The 15,886-nt window shown below is 47.9% G+C and overlaps 1 protein-coding gene across 3 annotated transcripts in view; it reads left to right on the forward strand.

Moving 5' to 3' along the window:
* The first annotated feature begins 744 nt into the window (after positions 1-744).
* Slc23a2 (solute carrier family 23 member 2) overlaps positions 745-15,886 on the forward strand; it is a 90,939-nt gene continuing 75,797 nt past the window's right edge. For 2 of the 3 annotated variants that reach the window (XM_021184093.2, XM_029472186.2), the window contains exon 1: positions 951-1,031. The gene's annotated coding sequence lies outside the window, so the exon portion shown is untranslated. Of the gene's footprint in view, positions 801-950; positions 1,032-15,886 lie in introns of those variants that run through there. The other variant, XM_029472175.2, reaches the window with a different exon arrangement.

Consider the following 15,886-nt stretch of genomic DNA (forward strand, 5'->3'; position numbering starts at 1 on the left):
ATCAGTGTGCCATCAGTCCTCAAGACTGCCAAACATAAACAATTCAGGAATAAAATCTGCTTTTTGTTTTTAAAGATGAGGTCAGCTGTGGTCGACCATTCTTTATGGCTCTCCGGAGTTGCTTGGGGATGAAAGGAATTACTGGGTTAGAAAAACAACCAAGACAGTGGTTTCAAGATGGAAGACAGAAGAGAGAGCTAATTATTAGGGTTTTGTTTGTTTTGGTGGAGGTTAAGAACGTAGTTTAGTTACAAATTAGTATCTTAGACCACCGTCTGCAGCATCACCTAGAAACTTCCTGGAAATGCAAATTTCGAAGCCACACTTCAGTTTCAGCACCTCTGGGGGTGATACCCAGTCTTAATGATGCCCCCCTGGGCAAGACTGCCCGGCCTAAGTGCTATGTGTTTATTGACACGCGGCCTTTTGACTCACAGCCTAAGTGCCCATCCAGCAGGCATCCCCTGGGGGGACACTTGAGAAATACAGAATCACAGGTTGCCCCTAAACCCGCTCTATCAGAACACACGCCCCAGAGAAATCAAGCCTGGTGTGTCTTCTCCCGCGTCAGCATAAGCAAGGAGGCTCTCTTTCCCCAGCGAGTTCGGAAGCCTGACGGCCCAATTGGATAAGCAGCGAAATTGCTTTAAAGCGCGTTACCCACTGGGCCGGGTACACTGCACCCCTCTTGCTGTCACCCCACAGCTACTGCAGGGCTTGGGGTCCTGCAGGGTAGAAAGGAGGCTCTGAAGTGAAAGTCTGCGAGCATCTAGCATCCCAGGCGGCCCCCCCCGGAGCAGGTGTGTGGGGAAGGGGTCTGCGGCTCGGCGCCCCGGGGCGCGCGGGCGGAGCCGGGGGTCGGGCGGGGAGGGGCCGGCGCGCGGGGCGGGCGGCTGCGCGGCTCCCGCCCCCGGCCCGCCCCTCCGCGGCGCCATTTTGCAGGCGGCTGCCGCGGGGACCCAAGGCGGCGGCAGGCACTGCGGCGCGAGCGGTGCGATCGGCGGGACGCGAGCCCAGCGAGCTGCAGGCAGGTGAGAGCCGGGCCGCCGCTCCCCACGCCCCACGCCCGGTCCGCGGCAGCACCTGCCGGCAACCCCGGTTGCTCGCCGAGCCCACGAGGCCGGCCCGCGCGGCCCCCGCGCGCTGTCACCCACCCGCGGCGCGGCCTGCGCCCCCACGCCGGCTCGCGCGGCCCGGCGGCCCCGGCTGCTGTGTCAGGCCGTGCGTCCCCGGCGCTCACTGCCGCCCCGCCGGGTGCCCCCGGGACAGCCACCGTGGGCTCGGCGTGCTGCGTGGCTTGCTGCGCGCCCCTCCCCAGGTGGTGAGCCCCGCATCCCCGCGCCCGGGGATTCAGGGTCAGCCCGAGGGGCGGGGGGTGGCGGTGCTGTTTCCAGTCTGGCTTCCTTCCCTCTTTGCGGAAGGCGACACGGAGTAATTTTAGATGCCGCTGCTCCAACGTCGCGACCTTTCCCGCTGGCCTGCCCCGCAGGGGTCCGGGGTCGCCTTGTTGCCTGCGCTCTTGACCGAGAAATTGACATTGGAGTGTGATAACTTGAAGGTGAAGAATTGTCTCCATCGTTTGGCCGGAGATGTCCCATTAGATGTGTAGCCTATGGGAACTCGGCCTTTATTCCGGATGAGGGGCTTTAAGCGGGTCTGATGGGAAACTCCTGATCTCAGCGCAAGGGGTGAGGGCAAGTGCACAGGGAAGAAAGTTAGCTTTTTGAAGGCTACCTGGGGCTGGGGCATTTGCAGTAGCTGTTAGTCTGCTTTTTGCGGTGCTGGGAGACCGGATGATGGCGAAGATGCTATCCCTTCTGACGCTTGGGTCCTCTGAACTAAGGCGGCCAGGGATGTGAGGATCTGGGATCTGAGTCCTGAGACAGCCTGTTTTGAGCTGTCATTAACTGGCCATGTGACTTCCCTTAGGCAGTTTTCTCCTTTCTGAAGACTAGGCTAGGTGGCTGAAATTTTTCTATGTTTTGTGTTTGAGTGCTATTGGGCTGAGGCCTTACCTGTTCCGTTTCTCTGCATCTGCCCTTTCATCTTGTGTGACTTTGCTGGCCTGCAGTCCTTTAAGGTATTTGACTCTGGTGAAGTTTGTGAGAGGCCTTCTTCACCTTTAGAAGTTCAGGATTCTCTTCTGGGTTATAGTTGACCTTATCAGGGTCACTTTGGAATGTAGAACTACTCTCTATGTTAAGCTCATCCAAAAGTTAATAGCTTTGGGCAGTTGAGGCTGTGCACCGAGTTAGCACTCAAGACACATCTGGTAGTTAGTTAAAAGGAGGCCCTGAGCATCCTCAGGCAGACATCAGCGAGGCACGAGGTATCTGTTCTCTAGACAATGTCTTTTGCTCAACTGTTAACTGATTCTTTTTATACCAGAGTATTTCCACCACCCCCACTCCCACCACTGTTTTATTCTTGTGGGAAGTCATTTTTGTAAAAAAGTAGGTGTTTGCCCGGCGGTGGTGGTACACATCCTTAATCCCAGCACCCAAGAGTCACAGGCAGGATTTCTGAGTTCAAGGCCAGCCAGCCTGCTCTACAGAGTGAGTTTCGGGGCAGCCAGGGCTACGCAGAGAAGCCTTGTCTTGGCCACCACCACCTTTAAAAAAAAAAAAAAAGGGGGAGGAAAGAAAGTGGGTGTTTGAGTGGCATTTTTTTTTTTCCTTTTTGTCCTGGCTGACCTGAAACTTGCTCCAGGCCAGCCTCAAACTCAGGGAGAGCTTCTAAGGTCCAGTTTAAAGTTCCACCCCTTGCCCCTTATTCCAGATACTTGCCTGGTGTATGGCACATTATGCAGAGATTAAAACCTCTACTAAAAAGCAATTAGGCTGGGTGTGGCGATGTAAATGTATAATCTTAGCAACTCAGCCTAGCTGGTGGAGATGGGAAGAAGACAGGCTCCAAGCCAGCCTGGGATAAAGGGCAAGACCTAGCCTTGTAAAACAACACAGAATATTTATTTATTTTGAGACAAGGTCTTTACATGCAGCCGTGGCTGGCTGGAATTCATAGATCTACCACATCCCAGTAGTGAGACTAAAGGGGTGTGCGTACCACCATGTCCAACAAGAAAGTTAAAACAAAAAAAAACAAACCTTCCTAATAGAAGTATTTAACTAGAGGGCTGGAGAGATGGCTCAGCAGTTAAGAGCACTGGCTGCTCCCCCCGCCCCCCCTCCTTGTTTTCTTAAATTACAGGATCTGGATTTAATTCCCAGCACCTACATGATGTCTCACAATCATCGTTAACTCCAGGGACTCCACTGCCCTCTTCTGGCCTCTGTGGTATGAACACTGCACACACCTGAGACAGCACGCTCCGGGGACACCACCCACACACGTTTTTTAAAAAAGTACTTGAATCAATATGACTGTCCAGGTGTGAGCTGAGCCAGGACAACACCAGTGAATATGCTCGAGAGGATGGGAAAAGGTCCACGAGACTTCAGCCCCACATGGAGAGCTGTAGGCAACCTCCCAAAGCTGGGAGTGGCAGAGGTGATCCTCCCCAGGGAGAGTACCAGTCGGCTGTTCAGTGCCAAATGGTCAGTCCTGACAGCACACATACAAGTAACCGAACAGTTATATGTAGGTATATGTATGTGTGCGCGTATACACACACACATATATATGTACATATATGCATACTATAATAATTAGTGAGAAAAGAGGCCCTGAAATTAAAGGAGATTGGGGAGAGGTACATGGGAGGGTTTGAAAGTAGGAAAGGGAAAGGAGAAATGTAATGGTCTCAAAAAGAAAAAAATTAGTGTTGTATATGGTTTAGATAGTTGTGGGGTCTTTTCTCTCCCTCCCCCTCCAGAGCTAAGAATTGAACCTAGGATCTTGTGCGCACTGTACCACTAAATTCCTTGCCAGTGCTATTCTTATAACTTTACTAGATTGAGTCCCCCTTATGGTAAGACCTTATTTAACCTTAATTATCAACTAAAAGCGTTCTCTGAATCTGAGCACATTGTAGGGGTTAGGAGCTCGGTAAACGATTTCTTTGGTTGGGAGAGCAAAACAGTTCACTCCATAGAGCAGAGTATGGATAGGGCTATCTTTACTTGTCATGCTGGGAATTGAACCCATGGCTTTGGCATGTTAAGCAGGGGTTCTGCAGAACTTCACCCCTGGCCCTGATTTAAGTCCTCACAAGGACATTTAGTCTAGCCATTGCTGTTTGAGAATTGGTGTGGATAGGGTAGGGCTGAGGTGGTGAGCAGGTCAAACCATGGTGATTTACTGTGGGGAGACATTAAGAATTGACTGGATTCCAAGGTACGGCTAGACAGGAGGATGATAGGAGAAAGAAGAGGAGGAAGAGTGTGTCATGGAGGAAGACAGACAGACAACAGAGACTCCTGCCTGATACCTGGAACAAAAGTGGTTGAGGGGCAGGTTCCGGGTATGTGACGTTGTGCCCAAACATGTCATACTCCAGTCAGGAAATGAGGTATCCTGAGCTTTTGTCCCCACCGGCAAGAACACGCTCAGGACAACCGGAATCTTCTGCGGCAAAAGCTTTATTGCTTACTTCTTCAGGAGCCAGTGGAGAAGAGAGGAGAAAATGGCGGAGCCCCATTTATGGAGGATTGTCCTCCGCCTCGGACGTGTCGCTCCCTGATTGGCTGCAGCCAATCAGTCACGGGAAAGGCAGAGCACATGGAGTGGAAAACTACCCCCGCACATGCGCAGATTATTTATTTACTGCTTAGAACACAGGATGTCAGCGCCATCTTATAATGGCGAATGTGAGGCAAACGGGATCTCTTCCTGTCTCCAGACTAAACCTTGGTATCTTCTCAGTACCCTTAACTTACCCCCCCCCCCCCCGCCCTCCCAGTCTAGGCAGTGTCCCACCCCCCCTACTCCCCCACCCCGAGTCTAGGCAGTGTCCCCCCCCCCCCAACCTCCCCCCTCCCCCAGTCTAGGCAGTCCCTGTCACTCCTGGGAAGTTTACTCCATGAAGAAATGTCATCTTTTTAGTGCCCTGTCAGAGAAGGCTCACTTATAGGTTCCTCTCAGAGCACCTGATGACTAGACTTCTGTCTCTTTCTCCAGGGTATCTCTTTAAGTACCTGGTGAAGGGTACACCTCCACTGTGTGTGTGATGCATGCATGTCTGTCTGTGTCTGTACACATGTATGAACAAGAGGACAACCTTGAGTGTTGTTCCACAGGTACTGTCAACATTTATTTATTTTATTTATCATTATTTTTTGAGATTGTATTTTTGTGTGGATAGGTGTTTTGCCTGCATGTAGATCTATGCATGCAGTATTCTTAGAGGCCAGAAGAGGGCATCAGGTCTCTCTGGGATTGGGGTTGCAGGTGATTGAGAGTGGCCATGGAGGTGAGGGTATTAAACTTGGGACCCCTGGAAGAACAGCCAGTTCTCTTAACCACCCAGCCATCTTCCTCATCCAGAAGGTGTGTTTTTGTGGCTGAAGGCGGGACAGGAGAGTAGTAAAAGGCTGTGTTTCTTTCCTGGGGTTGGGAGTGGTAGGTTCTCTCTTCATCCAAGGTGCTGCCAACCACCCCTGCTCTTAGAGACAGCTCTGCCCTTGACTCAGTGTTTGGAGCCGTGAGTGCTGAGATTGAACCCTAGTCTTCAAGAGGAGAGTCAGTGCTCATAACTACATTGTCGTCTCTTCAGTCGCTATTTATTTTGTATTGAGACAAGGTCTTAGAGCTTGGAACTGGCCTGGTAGGCTGTGTGACTGGCCATCCAGTCCCAGGAATCCACCTGTTTGCACTCTTCCAATTGCTGTCTCCCTGGACTCGCCATTTTTTCTTCAATATGTGTGGGAAGCTTACAACAAAGTCGAGTCCTCCCAGTTTCGTCATTGGAAGTGAGTGAAGCTAAATAAGAGTTATGTCTGTAGGAACCGATCTCAGCAGTAAAGGAGACCCTGCAAGGATGAGGCCTCTTGCCCCGGAAGGGACCACTGGGATGATTTGTGTGCTCATGGGTATGGGTCAGTAGTGCTGAGTCTGTTTGATCCACACCTCTAGGGTAACTACTGGGTTTGATTTCTCAGATGGCCCCCAAAACTCTGCGGACTTAACGATACAGAACTCCACTTCCAGATCTTATTCCTGGTGGTATGAAGAGGGCAGAGAAGCCAGCTGGCTGTGTGCTGGGTGCTCTACCTGGTACTGTGTGTGTCACTACTGTAGTTTGGTCATAGCCCTGTGGGGTTTACAGTTCCCATTTCACAGTGGGGAATGCCTAGGTTTGGAGGTTTCAGCTGCATGTTCATGGTCACAGTGCCATTGAGTAGCGGAGTCAGGATTTGATTCCAGGCTGGTCAGTCACAAACTCAGCAATTAGACTGGAGCCCTGCTGTGCCCTTTGGTCGTGCACTCTTGTCAAGGACTTGAGCTTTGGAGGTGGGGTTTGACTGGGAGGGTGGGACCAGCAGTGATGGAGGGGTGAGGTGAGCAGAGGGAAGGAAAGGTGAGGAGACTGCCTGCGGGGGGGGGGGGGTGGGGGTGGGTGGGGGGGGTGGGTGGGTGGGGGGAGGGGGGAAGCACACACTCCGTGCAGCCAAGAGCAGCTAGAGGTGGGGTAGAGGAAGTCAAAATGGCCCTTGACACCGTCCTGGTGGAAGGCCACCAGAAGATGCCTGGAGTGGGTGGCTTCTTCAGATGTTCCTTCTGAAAGCTCCAGGGTGAGTGACTGGGAGGAGGCTGTGGTAGCTGCTTCTTCTGCTCTTCAGGTCTGAGTTCTACGGTTGCCTGATCTGTGCTCTAGCTTAGACTCCTTTTGCTAATGTAGTAGTTACCCAGGACACTTCCCTCTGGTTTGTTGTTTTTAAAGCTGGCTTCTCTATGCTCAAATAAATACACGACTTACGACAATTAAAATTGACTAGGCATCTCCTTCCTTCCTCTTTTCTTTTCTTTTCTTTTTTTCTTTTCTTTCTTTGCGACTATGTCTCTCTGTGTAGCCTTGGCTATCTTGGAACTCACTCTCTGACCAGGCCGGCCTTGGACTCAGATCCACCTGCCTCTGCCTCTCAAGTGCTGGGATTAAGGTGTGTGTACCACTCCTGGCTTTCATGCATTTCTTTTTATCTAGAGCTACTCAGCTTTTATGATATGGCTTCACAGCATGTCTCACAAATGTGCCCAAGTCTCTGAGGCCATGGCATTTCCTTCAAGCCATGTTCCATCTAAACACCAATATGAACGATTTATTTATTTATTTATTATATGTAAGTACATTGTAGCTGTCTTCAGACACTCCAGAAGAGGGCGCCAGATCTCGTTAGGGATGGTTGTGAGCCACCATGTGGTTGCTGGGATTTGAACTCTGGACCTTCGGAAGAGCAGTCGGGTGCTCTTACCCACTGAGCCATCTCACCAGCCCGTGAACTGTTTTCTATCCCATCCCTAGTCTCTGCACCCAGGGTCAGTCGCCCTTGGTCCTCCCCATCTGCACCCAGTGTTGCATTTGTACTTTTGTCCTAAGGTTGAAGATTCTTTAACTTTGATTTAAAATCTTTTCCATAGTTTCTCTACACCCAGGATCTCATAAATATTAATTCATATTTTCTCTTGTTTTTTAAAATTTGTAGTTAGTATTTGTATTGGAGTACAGTGTGAGGTAAGGACTGTCTCCCCTCCAGTTTATTTCCATCACTGTTCATGAATTCACCTTATTAACATACCCACTATTGTAAGTGTTTGGACCTGCCGTGAGGTATACTGTTTGATCGTTCTTTCTTCTTTATTTAATTGCCTCTGTGCAGTCAGTCATTTAACATTTATTTATTATTGCATGTGTGCAGACTTATCACAGTTGTATGTGTGCAGTCACAGGATCACTCTGAATTGATTCTTTCCACCATTGGGTCCTAGGGATCAAATTCAGGTTGTCAGACTTCCTGGCAAGTGCCGTCATCAGTTAAGCTGTCTCTTTTTTGAGCTGTCTCTTTTTTGCCCAGGTAACCCTATGTTACTGGGGATGACCTTTAACATCTGCGTCTCCTGCCTCTTCTGAGTGCTAAGATTGCAACCATGGGCACCATACACAGGGTTCGTTTTGTTTTGTTTTGTTTTGTTTTGTTTTGTTTTGTTTTGTTTTGTTTTGTTTTGTTTTGTTTTCCAAGACAGGGTTTCTCTGTGTAGCCCTGGCTGTCCTGGAACTCACTTTGTAGACCAGGCTGGCCTTGAGCTCAGAAATCCGCCTGCCTCTGCCTCCCAAGAGCTGGGATTAAAGGCATGTGCCACCACTGCCCAGCTATACACAGGGTTCTTAAATTTTACTTTAAAATATTTTAAATTTAATCTTATGTGTATGGATATTTTTCCCATATGTACATGTACCATACGCATGCAGTACCTGTGGAGGCCAGAAGAGGGTGTCAGATCCCCTGGAACTGGAGTTAGAGTTGCGCTCCCACATGAGTGCTAGGAATTATCCTTTTGAAGACAAAGAAGCCAGTGCTCTTAACCGAAACCACTGAGATGTCTGTCTAGTCCCATATTTAACAGATATTTTGCTGAGAAGAATGGCCCATGCCTGTAATCCCAGTACTTGGGAGACTGAGCCTGAGGTCAGTCTAGGATCTGTGGTTCAAAGCCAACTTGAATGACACAGACCTTACCCCAAAACAAAGCAGAGCACAGTGAGTGCCTTGGATGCTCTGCTATGGCTGTGCCTGGACCTCTGCCAACCCTGGGCAGAGTGGAGGGCTTTAAAAGTCTTACAAGAACAGGGTGTGCGGATCAGTTCTCTACTGCCGCATGGTCCTGGGACTGAGCTCAGGTTGTTGAGTTCACCTGCGCGTGACTTAACCCCTGAGCCCCTGAGTGTCTCTAGGAAACATGTAGGACTGGCCCTGGTCACTGGGTAGTTCTCCTGTAAGTCCCCCTTCCTGGCTGGTTTGAGGATGACCTTACATTTCTTGCCAGGAGGAATTGGATGTGTTATATTTCCCTTTTAGGTTCTTTCCAGAGCTTTCTAGTGCTTAGCCAGACCATTATATTGTGTAGCTGCTTGCCCTTTTCTGTCAGACTCTTTGAAAACAGTCTCTTCCTCAGAGAAGTGTTGTGGATTTTGTTTTTCCCCATTAAAAAAAAAAAGGTTATTGCCTGGTGGAGATAGACTGAGTAGGTCCACAGCACCAGGTTCCCCTCTTTCCCCTCTCCCCAGCTCGTTCACCCACCTTGCAGCTGAGCTCTGTCATGTCGGAAGTCCCTTAGTTCCTGGGATGCTCATGTGGCCTTGCGTTTTCCTGCTTTCCATCTTTCCAGAGCTTTCTAGTGCTTAGCCAGACCATTATATTGTGTAGCTGCTTGCCCTTTTCTGTCAGACTCTTTGAAAACAGTCTCTTCCTCAGAGAAGTGTTGTGGATTTTGTTTTTCCCCATTAAAAAAAAAAAGGTTATTGCCTGGTGGAGATAGACTGAGTAGGTCCACAGCACCAGGTTCCCCTCTTTCCCCTCTCCCCAGCTCGTTCACCCACCTTGCAGCTGAGCTCTGTCATGTCGGAAGTCCCTTAGTTCCTGGGATGCTCATGTGGCCTTGCGTTTTCCTGCTTTCCAGTCACTGGTGGGTACACGTGCGCTCCCTTCCCGCTCCCTCTGTTTGGGGTCCACTGTAGACACTTGCAGGGCTGAGTGGCTTACGAGTGGAAAGCTCATCTAAGCCCTTTGCTTTTGCCTGGGAGGTGGACTGACTGGGCAGGAGTCTGGAACAATACTTCTCGTGACTGTCGAACACAAGCTGAGTTCCTTGTTCAGTGATAACTTGGTGCAGTCTTCAACTCTATAGAATTTCTTTTCACATTTGAAATTGTACACTTTTATTTCTTTTGGTGTCCGTCAACTTCTAAAATACGTTTTCTAGATTTCATTTTGACTGTCCCACTTTCCAGCAAGATGTCTCTGTCCCTGTACAGTCTGATGTGAGCTCGGGTGGAAAGACACCTACTCTCTGCCCAGCTGAGGTTGTTCAGATTTCTGGGGTCTCTATTATATTCTAGTAATCTATATGTATGTCCTTATGCCAGCATTGGGTGTGTCCTTATGCCACCCTGCCTAAATCACCATAGCTTTCTGTTCCGTTTTGAAGCTGTTAAAAACCAAGCCTCTGGTTTTGTTCTTTTGCTATTCTTGGACCTGTGTATTTTCTGGGAATTTCAGGATCAGTCTGTCAGCTTTTGCTACAAGGCAGATGGGATTTTGATAGTGATTGCCTGGAATCGGTAGATCAGATTTTGTTAATGTAACATCATAAAAATTTATGTGGTTGGGTGGCGGCGGTGGCTGCCTTTAATCCTAATACTTGGGAGGCAGAGGCAGAGTCAGGTGCATCTCTGTGACTTGGAGGCCAGCCTGGTCCACAGAGTGAGTTCCAGGACAGCCAGGGCTATTACACGAGAAACCCTGTCTCAAAAAACCAAAATAAATAAATAAGAATAAAAAAAATTGCTGACCCCAGGCCATTGATTTACCCCAGCCCCCATCACCCATTTATTATTTATTTGAAAAAAAAAAATGCTTGGAATCACTGTTCCTCGACTGAAAAGCAAACCAAACTCACCTGGGGACGTGGAGAAGCCGTGGATGCCTGGCCTCAGCCCAGAATTTGAGGTGCAGCTTCAGCATTCAGTCAAGTGTTGGAGTTTTAAAGATTATTTTCAGGCAATCTTACTGTGCAGCTAGGGTTGAGATCCAGTGCTGTAAAGCTCAGGCGTGTGTCACTTTCAAAGCCCCGGCACAGTTAGTTGATAACAGGATTGAAGGGAAACACACACGTTGCTTACTGACTGTAGAGCCTCTGTCTGTCTGCATGGATATTGTGTCGGCTTTGCCAGGTCTTAATTTAGTGCTCTCCCCCCCCCCCCCCCATTGCAGACTTTGTTCTGATAAATTAAGTGGTTTTGCAAATTGACTTTTCCTGGCTGTGTATAGTTTGTCCTCATTGGTCTGTGTAGAGAGCAGAGATAGAGGGGTCCCTGAAGGGTGTCACTTCTCAGAAATCTGACTTTGTAATCAGAAATGAACTGAAAAAAAATATACTGGCGATTCATAGCTGTTGTAGGAATGTCCTAGAGAACAAGGAAGCTGTTGGTCAGAATCACTGGAAGGCTCTCGGGAAGTGAGAAGCCATCCTTCTGCTCCCCAACCATGAAATGGGGGGCTTGTGGTGAAGTAGCCATTGCTTTCCGAATACTCGGGGTTGCTTGTTTTATGTGAAAGTAAAATTTCTGTATCTGTGTGTACATCCACACATTATGTACAGCTGTCAACCCAGAGGTCAGTGGGCTTTTAAAACTTCTTTAGATCAATGAGACTGCACAGTGGGTAAAGATGCTTGTCACCAAGCAGACAGTCTGGCTTTCATGCCCATGGCCCACAGGTTGGAAGGAGACCTTACTGTGACAAATTCTTTCCTTATTTCCATGTGCATGCCAAGGTGTGGGCCCTCCAATAAAGAAATGAAGGGCAGTAAAGACCAAAACCCATCCGAACACAACTGAATCGCTAAGTACTTCTTTAAAACCTGGCTTCTAACAACTTGATTGTCTGGAATGCATCACCTTTTACATGATAAGTCTGTTGAGTCTTTAGCTTCTGAGCTTCCCCTACCCCACCCCCCATTTCTCTTGCTGTGTGAATAGAGACAGTGGAGATTAGCCTTGTTTGTAAATCTAGGTGCATTTTTCTGGTTATTTAAATTTTTGAAAGGAGCATCATTTGTAATATGATGGAATTTTATTTTCATTTGCATGTGTATTTTTGTGTGTCCTTAGTCTCTGAATGTTCTCCTGTGAGTGTGTGTGTGTGTGTGTGTTTGATGTCTTTCTCAATTGCTCTCCACTTTATTTACTGAAGCAGGGTCTCTTGTCAGAACCTAGAGTATCAGGAATTCTTGCTATCAGCTTGCCATGGATCCTGTATTGGGCTTGCACGTGGCCCACATGCCTGCCAGACTTTCATGTGTGCACTGGGAACTGAACCCAGGCCCTGCACAAGAGCAGTAAGTGCTCCACAGAGCCATCTCCTCCAGTTTCTGATGCACTTTAATGATTTTGTTTTGAATTTATATTTTGTCAGGCTTATTTATTTACAAGTTTTCTTAGTCGGTTTTTCCTGGTGGTTTATAATAGTTCTTCTTTGTTTTTTGTTTTTGTTTTGTTTTGTTTTGTTTTGTTTTTCTTTTTGAGACAGGGTTTCTCTGTGTAGCCCTGGCTGTCCTGGAACTCACTCTGTAGACCAGGCTGGCCTCGAACTCAGAAATCCACCTGCCTCTGCCTCCCAAGTGCTGGGATTAAAGGCGTACACCACCACGCCCGGCGAATTTAGACTTTTTTTTTTTTTTTGGTTTTTCAAGACAGGGTTTCTCTGTGTAGCCCTGGCTGTCCTGGTACTCACTTTGTAGACCAGGCTGGCCTCGAACTCAGAAATCCGCCTGCCTCTGCCTCCCAAGTGCTGGGATTAAAGGCGTGCGCCACCACGCCCGGCTGAATTTAGACTTTTAAAGATATTCATTTTAGATTTATTTTATGTGTATGAACTTTTTGCCTGCATATATTTATGCGTGTGCACCACAAGCATGTCTGGTGCCTGGGGAGGTCAGAAGAGGGCATGATACTCCCTGGAAGTGGAGTATGGTTGTGAGCTATCTTGCAGGTGGCCCCAGATTTTTTCAGTGCTATTTTTGCAGTAAAAGGTGGACGAGAGGCTGTGCTGTTACCCACAAGGAGCAAGGGAGGGGTGGTGGGTGTGATTCCCAGACTTTCTGTTCAAGTTCTAAGTTTGGGTACATGGGTATCGGGAGCACCTATGCCCTAAGGCTTAGCGGCATGTAATGTCTGTCTGGGGTTGGTGTTGGAGCGCTCTTTTTGATCCTTCTGCTCAGTAGAATGACAAGATAAAATTCAAAACTGTCCTCATTATGCTTAGATGAAAGCCCCAGACGACTCTAATGCTGGATTTTGGGCTTTATTTGAACTGAGGCTCCCCCATCAGTCTTTAATAGGATTAGGGCTTCCTGGTCCTCTGACTCTGAGGTCCTGCTTGTGGCTTTCAGGTATCCAGCAGGATACAGTGTCCTGTTGAGGGCCTGCGAGTGCACCTTGGCACTTCTCACAACTGAGAAAGGAGACAGACAGGTCTCTTTCTGTTTCCTGAGCAGCTGGTGACTGCTGCCAGCCGGGTATGAGTCCAACCCCTCTGTGTCCTCCGCTGCCCCTTGGAGGGGGTGGGGCTGCGGCATTTCTAAGAGTTCCCTGATTGGTTGCCCTCTCACTTGCGGAGGTCTGGGCAGAGCCCGTTTCAGCGCTTCGGTTTTGGGCCGCGCGCGTTCTGAGTCACTGCAGTGTGCTTATCACCTAATTGTGATCACGCCAAGCCATTTTGGGAAAGGCGTTAGGAAGTTTTGGTTCATGCAGGTACAATGGCCTTTTCAGAGTGATTGGAGGTTGGCTGTTCACGTGGAAGGGAAAGCAGGATTGCTGTGGTTTTTTGGTTTTTGGTTTTGGTTAAAGGTGTGTTTGACATTGGTGATTGCCATTGGACTTTTAAACTTTACCGTTTTGCCAAGATATAATATAATTGTATTTTTATTATGTCGATCGTAATAATTAGGATGGTGAAGCCCTAATATTTTCTATCTCCTTTTTTCCAGAGATGAGAACATATTGTCCTGTTTGTAATATGAAATTAAACATGATGTCCTGGCTAGTATTATGTCAGCTTGACAGACGCTAGAATCATCTGTAAGGCATTTTCTTTAATAGTGATTGATGAGGCCCAGCCCATGGTGTGTGGTGGGTTGGTGGTCCTGGATTCTATAAGAGAGCAGGCTGAGCAAAAACGATGGAAACAAGCCAGTAAGCAGCACCCTTCCATGGCCTCTGCATCAGCTCCTGCCTCCAGGTTCCTCCCCTGTTTGAGTTCTCGTCCTGCCTTCCTTCAGTGATGAACCAAATAAGCCCTTTTCAACTTGCTTTTTGGTTGTGGTGTTTCATCATAGCAGTAGTAACCCTAACTAAGACATAGGCCAGTGAAGAAAAAAAATACCTTTAAAATTTTTTTTGAAGATATTTACACTAAGTTATTGGATACAGTTATACTTAATAATTTGATTTGCATATTTATTTATAAAATGTAGCCTAGGCATACAGAAAGCACATGTACACACATCTTTTAAAAATATATGTGTTACAAGTATTTTCCACATATTGAGAGTTTGTATCAGTAGTGGTGTGGGCCTTGAGTGATGGTAGCTCAGTGGTTAAGAACACTGGACACTCTCAGGGAACCCAAGCTTAAAACTCACCACCCACATGGCAGGCAGTAACCATATAACAATCTGTAACTCCAGCTCCCAGGGCTACAGTGCCATCTTCCCATCCACAGGCATTGTGTGTGCAGACATGCAGGCGCTCATACACATTAAAAAAAAAAAATCCTAAACCAGAAAATAAAGATAAAGCTAGAAGTTTTAGTCTGGGATGTGGGTGGGGCTTCTAGGCCCTGCCCCTGTTTGAAGAGCTCTTGACAGTTGCTGGAGGGGTAGTCAGGGTTGGGGATGTGAGCTGGGAGGGAGAGTGCCCGTGAGCTCACGGAGGAGCTGGACATAGACAGTGCCTATGTATGTGTGGATGGATAAGGTCAAAATACATTGTATGCAGGTTTCAAAGAGGAAATAAAAAAAGAATTCTCATCACCTGACATTGAGAGTCTTATAGTTTATACTTTGTATGTGTAAGATTAATTTATTTTCACTTTGTGTGTAAGAATGAGTTGGATCCCCTGGGACTGGACGTGCTTGTAAGGTGCCATGAGCTGAACCGGGACCCCCTGCAAGAGTAGCCAGTGCTTTTAACTAAGCTGACTCTTCGCCTCTCACCCATAACTAAGCTTTTAATTAACTCATTAAACGTTTTGGAGGGCAGGGCTTTATGTCGTTTAGGTGGGCCTCAAACTTACGACTCTTTGGCCTCAGCGTCGAGTGCTGGAGCACGTGTAGGTGTGTGTTTCTATACTCGGGCTGGCTCCAGATGGGCAGACGTGGACGTGAGTGCGCTCTGCTGGTTGGTTCTCTATTGCTAACAGATGGGTTGACTCATCCCCAAGCCAACAGACGGGCACCATGTTGGCTCTGTGGTATTTATGGTAAAAAATAATTGTTGTCATAACTTATTTAGACAATCCTTAAATATTGGTCATTGTTCTACTATGAAAGTGAATATAGTTATACCCATTTAGTTAATTTTTTCTAAATAGTTTTGTCAGGTATGTATTTTTAAGAGGTTTAAAGATCCCCCAGCGCTGGGGTCACAGGCAGTTTTGAGTCATCTGACACGAATGCTAGAAATCAAACTCAGGTTCAGCAAAAGCAGTCATGCTCTTAACCCCCGCCATCTCTCCAGCCATTGATACATGCTTTTTTTTTTTTCTTTTTTCTTTTTTTTCCAAGACAGGGTTTCTCTGTGTAGCCCTGGCTGTCCTGGAACTCACTCTGTAGTCCAGGCTGGTCTCGAACTCAGAAATCCACCTGCCTCCCAAGTGCTGCGATTAAAGGAGTGAGCCACCACTGCCCAATACGTGTTTTTTATTCAAGATAATTATATACTGTGCATGGAGGCATACTCCTTTAATCCCAGCAGTTGGGAGGCAGAGGCAGGAGGATCTCTATGAGCTGCAGGCCAGCCTGGACTACATTAGTGAGCTGTGATAGTAAAGGTATGAACTGCCATGCCTGGCTGGCTGCTTTTTTTTTAAGATTTATTTTCGACTAGAAATATTGAGCTGAAAGGGATGACTACTTTTCTGGTTTGCAGAGTGGAGGGACTTCCTAGGCATGAAGGTCGTATGTAGAAGGACTGAAAAGGTACTAGGTCAGA

The sequence above is a fragment of the Mus caroli genome, unplaced genomic scaffold (genome assembly GCF_978045245.1).
Source record: "Mus caroli unplaced genomic scaffold, Mus_caroli_1 scaffold_2, whole genome shotgun sequence".
NCBI classification, from domain to species: domain Eukaryota; kingdom Metazoa; phylum Chordata; class Mammalia; order Rodentia; family Muridae; genus Mus; species Mus caroli.